Genomic DNA, 8,223 nt, shown 5'->3' with positions numbered 1-8,223 from the left:
TGATGGCAAGTGGTAAATAATAATAATAAATAGCAATAGCAATAGCACTTACATTTCTATACCGCTCTATAGCTGGAGCTCTCTAAGCGGTTTACAATGATTTAGCATATTGCCCCCAACATTCTGGGTACTCATTTTACCGACCTTGGAAGGATGGAAGGCTGAGTCAACCTTGAGCCCCTGGTCAGGATCGAACTTGTAACCTTCTGGTTACAGGGCGGCAGTTTTACCACTGCACCACCAAGGGCTCATTAATAGCAATAGCACTTACATTTATATACCGTTCTATAGCCGGAGCTCTCTAAGCGGTTTACAATGATTTAGCATATTATAATTATATATTACATAATTATATGTAATATGTATATAGCATATTACAATTATTTAGCATAAATAATAAGCCCTTGACCATCACTGCAAGACTCAGTCTCTTTCTCACCCCTAAGTATTATCCTGGTGATCCATGGAACCTACCCATCCCAGCTCCACAACCACTGAAGTGTTGATGGGCATTTCTCCAGCCCATCAACATTTCTCCAGCCAATGAGAAGATAACACTTGCATATGGTCAAAAACGATTGTCCCTTGTAGTGGTGGGAAGGATTTGAGGGAGTACTAGGCCTCACTTAGAGCAACTGCCGGGAGGGTGGTCCTTTCCTAATAAGGGAAAAATCAAAATGTAAGGACCAATCCAGATGACTGATCGGGAACTACATTCACAGCCACCGGCAGAATGGTTTGTTCTCTCCCAAGAGTACCCTGAGGAAGCAGCAGGCTGAGAAGCTGCTGGGAAAATGGGAGGCCACAGCCTGGAGGCTGGAGACCACAGAAAGACCCCTACCTATGAGTAATAAGATAGGGAGCAGTTCAGTTAGATGTATGAGGGAAGTTATTTTCCTTTATTAAATTGCTTGAATCTGAGTTGCCTGGTTAATAAAAACTTCTCTCTCTTACAATCTGCTCTATGCAAAGATAATTGATCGTATTGCATAACCTTTTCTTTTAAATGTGGTAATAAGCCCTTGTTGATGAAGTGTGCTACTCTACATTTTGGGTCTGCCTTTTCATGGGCCTTCGGAGGCCTAGGACTGCTCAGCCCTTCTAGGAAGGGTTTTGCCACTTTACAAAAACCTTATATGGAGAGTGCATTTCCCAAAAAAACCTTGTATGGAGAGTGGATTTTCCCACATCAAAATAAAGTGGATGGCAGCCTACTGTGAATCCCTTACAGTCAAGGTTTCACCCCAGTGAACTCCCCCCCTCCTCCTCTGGCTCTAGCTGGAGCTCTGACATCTCTGGATCTTTCTTTGATCCACATGTGGGGGAAAGGCAGCAGGCCCATTCACACATTGAGGCTCTACACACAATCGATGAGGGTTTTGGCAGGGAGACCAGGTCAAGCCCACTCTCCCTGTACATGAATGGCTAGCCCGCCCTGGGCAGCCAGATCAGCCACCCAGACAATAACCAGCTCCTTCATGGAGCTGGTAGGGGCAGTGGGGTTTCAGGGGCCACCCAGAATGCCCCTTGCAAGTATGTGGAACATTCTGCGGAGACTCCTGAGGCCAGGAGGCTTATTGTAGCCTCCCAGTTGGGAGTCTCCTTGTGAGTTGCTGCAGTGCGGAGTTGCGCTGCAGTGACTCATGATAAAAAAAACAGGGTTTGCGGGGCACTCATTCCATTAACCTTGTTTAAGGCGAGGGCTAGTTTGGTGGGCTAGCCACCAAATCAAAATAAAGAACCACTGGTGGTTCTCACAATGGAAGAAAACCGGGCTGGGCTCCCCAAGCCCAGTTTTTCTCCATTGTGTGAATAGCCTCATTATGTTCAACACTAGGTGTGTTCACGGAACCACGGAGGCGCGGTCCGGCACTGGGAGGAGTGTGGCTTTAAGGGTGGGGGGATAGTACTTACCCCTCCCACCGCTTTTTCCCCTCCAGCGCTCGACTTACAAGCAAAGTTTTTGGGGCGGCAGAGTTCCTCCCTACCGCCCCTGCCCCCATCGTTGTCTTGAATGCCCCCATTCATCATCTTGAATGCCCCCATTCGTCATCTTGAATGCCCCCATTCGTTGTCTTGAAGAAAGAGAAATTGGTGCCACGCATGCACCCGTCGCAGCGCACGCATGCCCATCACTGCCGCCACTGAGCATGCCGCAACCTGTGATGCATGCAGCACACGCTCAGCAGCAGTAGCGACGGGCACATGCGCGCCGCGACAGGCACATGCATGGCACCAACTTCTCTTTCTTCAAGACGACAGGGGCGGCAGAGAGGAACTCTGCCACCCCAAAAACTTTGCTTATAAGCCGAGTGCCAGAGGGGGGAAAGCGACGGGAGGGGTAAGTACTACCCCCCTGCCCTTAAAGCCACCCCCCACCCCCTGCCGGACTGCCCGAATTCTGAACCGGTCCAGAGGCCTCTTACATGTCCCCGGACCGGTTCGTGCACACTCCTATTCAACACTCGTACAATGAATGTACAGTGTGCACAGTGTATGTTCAGCATTTGTACACTCAAATGTACAGTGACACACATCTGCATACAGGTACAGTCATTTTCATGTTAAGCTGAATGAAGGTACAGAAGTACACTTCCTATCTCTATCATGCATTTGAAGGGCCTATATCCAGGTTCACTTTTTAAAAGAATAAAGTTACAGTCATTCATGCAAACAGATGTACAGGTGTACAGACATCTCTACATGCGCACAAAATAATGTCTGAATCGGGCTAGCATCTCCTCCCTATCAACATTTCTCTCATACAAGGCCATGAGAGGTCATGAATGCCTGCAGGATACACAAATCAGCTCCTCTTGTAAAGGTAAAGTGTGCTGTCAAGTCGATTTCAACTCCCGGCGCCCACAGAACCCTGTGGTTTTCTTTTGGTAGAATACAGGAGGGGTTTGCCATTGCCTCCTCCCACGCAGTGTGAGATGATGCCTTTTAGCATCTTCCTATATCACTGCTGCCCAATATAGTACCAGTGGGGATTCGAACTGGCAACCTTCTGCTTGTTAGTCAAGCATTTCCCCACTGCGCCACTTAAGGTGACAGCCCCTCTTGTAGTTATGTTCCAGACTCTCTTGATATGTGAGCAACATAAGAAGGGTTGTCCCAGAGAAAGACCTGTGCTCACGTGAACACAATTGTAATCTGGTTAAATTAAGCAGCCCCTCTTGTAGTTCTGCTTAATTTAACCAGATTACTATTGTGTTCATTTGAACACAGGTCTTTCTCTGGGACAATCCTTCTTATGTTGCTCATCTATCAAGAGAGTTTGGTACATAAGGATAATGATTTATTTGGATGCATTCTTGGCTTTACTACCATTTACATGTGAACATTAAGCAGACATAAAATGGTTTAAGGCCTTCATGGCAGTCCAAGTTGCTGCCATTATGAATAAGTAGTAGTAAGTGAGAAAGTATAGCCAAATGCAGGATTAGAATAATCTCTGTTGCATATTGAGTCAAACATCAATTTTTCAAGCTATGTAACTTGGATAGATACTTTAAAATAAAAGATAAAGTATACAGTGAAGGATAAGAGACATTTCCCTATCTATTTTTTATGTATACCCATTTTTAATGCTTACATCATCTTACATGCTGCTTCTGTCATTTGAGACAGTTTTTGAAGACAAGATAAAAAAAATACTAGGGCTGTGCGAAGCTTCAGCAGCTTATTGGGATTTAGTCTAATTTGGCCTAATTTGGAATGAATCAAAACTGCCCTCAGTTTGGCCCTAACCATATCCAAATCAAAGCAGATCAAGTAGTAGAATTTAGATTGCTGAAGTTTTGCTTTGGTTTATAGGGATGTGCACAAAGCATTTTGGCACCTCTATTTCGAGGCTCCGAAACGCTTTGAGCTGCCCTCACCGAATCATTTCAGTGAGTGCAAGCAGACACTCTAAAAGAAGGTCTTACCTGCCCCTCCATGGCCCCTCTGCCACCCCTCACCCCCCATAATGCGGCATTGTCAGGATTAAACACCCTGCATGCAGGTGCACAACACCTCCCAGCAGTCCAGGGGTGGCGTTGACACGGAGATGTCATCTGACCATGAGTGGACGCCAGCTTGAGTGGTCAGTATGGTGTTGATGAACACTCAGGATGGTGTCTGCACATGCTCAGATGCCATTTCCATGCAGCTGTGTGCGGGGCATTTAATCCCGAAAGCTGGGGTGGCAGAGGGCAGTAGAGGGGCCATGGAGAGGCAGGTAAGACCTGCCTTCCTCCTTTTAAAGCCACCGCTCTCCACCCCTCCGATGTACACAAAATGATTGAAGCAAATCCCTATTTGTTTATTCTCCCCTCTCCTCCTCCACCCCCCGCCCCCATGGTGGATCATACCATAGTAGCAACTTCCTTGGGCCATGGTATATGTATGGGTGTCTGCATATGCTAACCATGTGTCAGAGAGGAGTGGAAGAGAGAGGTCTGACCAGAGCCTTATTGGAAGGCATTAGAGGGATGGGAGTTTATACTGTAATGTCATCATCAGCCTCCTATTGCTACCTAAGGGTACCCTGTTATAAATGAAGAACTCATACTGGCACTGTTCCTTTTTAAGAGCTTCATCACTTCTTTAGCAGTGGGGGGAAAGAGCTGGAATTCATGCTCTTATAAGACATTTTCAGACTTTGAATGAAGAGTTGCTGAGAACTCGAACTTTAATAAAAGTGATATGAAACAAAAAGGTCAGGAATGATGTTATCCATGCAGCAATGTATTGATCTCCGCTCTTAGAAATAAACTATAATAGTATTTATTAAAGATTTAATAAAGCATTGCTATCAACAGATTCATACGCATCTATGGCAGGGGAATGAGAGTTCTCTGCTGAGGTGAAATAAGTAATCATAGCTAATTTTCTAAATGCAGTTTTAGCCCTTAAAAGTACTCAGCGAATTGACAGGCCATAAAGAGTAAAGGGAAATAGGCAGTCCCTATTCTCTAAACTGTATTGGTATTTGATCACCTATAATTTTTGTAACGTTTTCAGTTGTTTCAGATTCCAGATGGCATCTGTTATTAATTTACCATTAAGAGGGCAACTGAATCTTCCTATGTGAGGCATTGTTAATGTGCTGGAGATCTGTGGATTGATACCACTATAGATCATGAGACATTTACATGTCTGTTTATTAAGAGATATATCCACATGATTAGTTGTCCATTATGGCTACTGGAAAAGTACTGCATGGATGCTCTAACAGCAAGGAAAGCTGGTTATCTGTAGCTTCAAACCATATAGTCAGCTTGTTATGATGCTGAATTTTACTTTAGATGCAGTTAGATAACAGCTCAGGGAAAAACCCCTGAGCAATTTCCCCCCAAATTCCAGCAAACTTTCATCTGAGCACAACCTTCCAAATCTGCCTTAAATTTCACTTCAGGTGAAATTTGGTAGCAATTCCATGCAACATCTCTATTTGTTCTCTCTCTTTAATGCACATACCTGACAATTGGTGAAAGTATTGTTAAAACTTCTCACTTGGTAATTTTGGGGAGCTGTCAACTTTTCTGCATTTCATTAACTCAGAAAGCCAATTTGGTGGTAATAGCTGTTGTTCTAGACCTCCAATTATGTCCTTAATGATGTAAGCTCCAGTGAGTAAACATGGTTACGACTGGCCTGATTGCCTGACTTTCTATAGCAATGCCAGTATTGATGCTTCTCTGGAATATAACAAGTACACTTAACACAGATCACAACCGCTACACTTTGATAAAGAAGAGGATGCTATTAAGAGATGTTTGAAATGCTGACGATTATCCCTTTTATTATACTTCTCTATGAAATTTGATATTGTATTTTGGTCAGTGGACAGCACAAATAGGAATATTGTTTTTGCAAAAACTGGAAATCTTTCAAGCTTCTCATTTTGCCCTCCAGCAGAGCAGTTGCAAATGAGTTCCATACGCATTCAGAATTCTAAATTCTTTGTACTATGCCCACTCCGTAAATACAAGTATAGCTCTATTCAGACATTATGTTCAATGTATGTACAATCTGTGTATGGTGTAGGTATGTACAGATCTGTACGCAGAAGCTTACTCTTTCTCTGGAGCACTAGGAATGCCAAATCATACTGATAGAACTCCAATGCTCAGAGCCAAATCATGGAGGTTAACAACATAAGAATAGCCCTGCTGGATCAGGCCCATGGCCCATCTAGCCCAGCATCCTGTTTCACACAATGGCCCACCAGATGCCACTGGGAGCCTACAGGCAGGAGTTGAGGGCATGCCCTCTATCCTGCTGTTACCCCCATGCAACTCCCCAGGTTGTAAAGAGAGAAATGGGTGGGGGTGGGGGGTTCAGGCTGGCTGCCCATAACACAGATTTGTGCATCCCTCTCCTGGATGATTAGGAGTTTAGACAAATTTATGGAGGACAAGTCTATCAGTGGTCTTGATGGATAAACTTACAGGTTCAGAGGGACAATCCCTCTGAATACCAGTTGAAGGTGGGCAATGTCTGGAGAGGCGTATACCTTCATCTTCTGTTTGTGAGCTTCTCAGAGGTATCTGGCCAACCACAGTTGGAAACAGGATGCTGGGCTAGACAGGCCTTGGCCTAATCCAGAAGGCCTCTTCTTATGTGATGAGGACCATGAGATGACCATGACCATGAGATGTGATGAGGACCATGATTCTTGTGTCTATGTGTTTTTATGTTTGTATTTTATAGTTTTTAAATTAGATTTGTTTTATATTTTTAGCTTAATATTTTAATTATTGTATGTTTTTAACTTTTGTAAACCGCCTTGGGGTTGTTTTTAATGAAAGGCGGTATAGAAATTCAAAAATAAATAAGCAATAAAATAAAATGAAACTGTGACCCTGGTATTGAAGAGCACTGACTGGAAATAAGTACAAAGTACATTGACTTTGAGATAGCTGTCTTTTTTGCTTATTTCCTGCTGGAAAAGGAGCTGCTCTTCACATTTGTTAGGAGTAGTTCTTTGGCTGTAAAGCATTTTATACTTCAGAAGAGTCTTGTCAGATTAATTCATCTTACACATGGGAGTGGCAGTTCCACACCTCATAAAAAGGGGAAGGCTTCACATTAGATTTCCTTGGAAGACTTTGTTTCATGGTTAATTGATGGTGGTCCCTTTCTCTCTTTTTTTGAAGATTTTGCATCAGAAGGAGGCTTTCACTTCAAAGGAAAGTCACACTCATCCATGCTGCTGTTTAACAGGAGACACTGATCTGATCTTACAGTCTGTACTCAAAAACCTGAAACAGAAGGATTGGCCAGTGTTTGCAAGCTCCGTTGTTGTTGTTTTTAAAGCTAGGTAGGAGACAAAGTTACAAAACAAAGAGCATTCCAGAATCATTCTGTGATCAATGAACAATGTATTTTCTGAATTCCAGAAAAAGAAGCACAGGAGGAAAAATTAAAAATGTGTGTGTGCGTGTGTGTGTGTGTATGTATATATATGTGTGTGTGTGTGTATGTGTGTGTGTGTGTATATGTGTGTGTGTGTGTGTGTGTGTGTGTGTGTGTATATATATATATATATATATATATATATTTTTTTTTTTTTTTTCCCCTCCAAAGAAGCATATAAAGTATGAAATGGTTTTTCCACATTAGTGATCTAAGAAATAATTTACAGGACATTTTCCCTGGAAGTATATAACACCCATCTGCCTCAGTTGTATGCTGACTCCCCTCAGTAATAGTTGTGCCTTAGAATTTGCATACAGAGGTTTCAGCCCTTAAAGAAATTGTGCTGCCGATGACTTTCAAGAGGTTCTGAAAAGTGTAAACATTTCAGGATCTCAGCAATTGGGAGGCTATAATGGGAAATATTCCATCCATATTCATAGAATTTATTCAGCAGTTGCACCAAGTGAATAGGGAAACTCTGCAGGTACAAACATCTATGTGTGCACTAGAGCTGCTGCTGAATTCTGCCAAGAAAGGGAGAAATTACATTCCAATAACTTCCAGTACTTCCCTTGTAGAAGTGCTGTATTGCTGTGCTATTCATTGTATCTCTGAAACAGAATCATTCTGATCTAGCAAGAGAGGGCCACAAATATAAGCAGGCTTACCTAAGCGTAAGCCGTTTGTCACACTTTATTGATGGAGATATGTATCTACATTGCATTGCATCTGAAGGTTTCCATCCTCCTTCCAGAGAAGACAAATTCCTCTGGAGGAAGCACTTTCAATTGGAGAAAGGTAACCTGTGGATGC

This window comes from Hemicordylus capensis, chromosome 1 (genome assembly GCF_027244095.1).
Source record: "Hemicordylus capensis ecotype Gifberg chromosome 1, rHemCap1.1.pri, whole genome shotgun sequence".
Taxonomy (NCBI): Eukaryota; Metazoa; Chordata; class Lepidosauria; order Squamata; family Cordylidae; genus Hemicordylus; species Hemicordylus capensis.
This window is presented reverse-complemented; position numbering follows the sequence as displayed.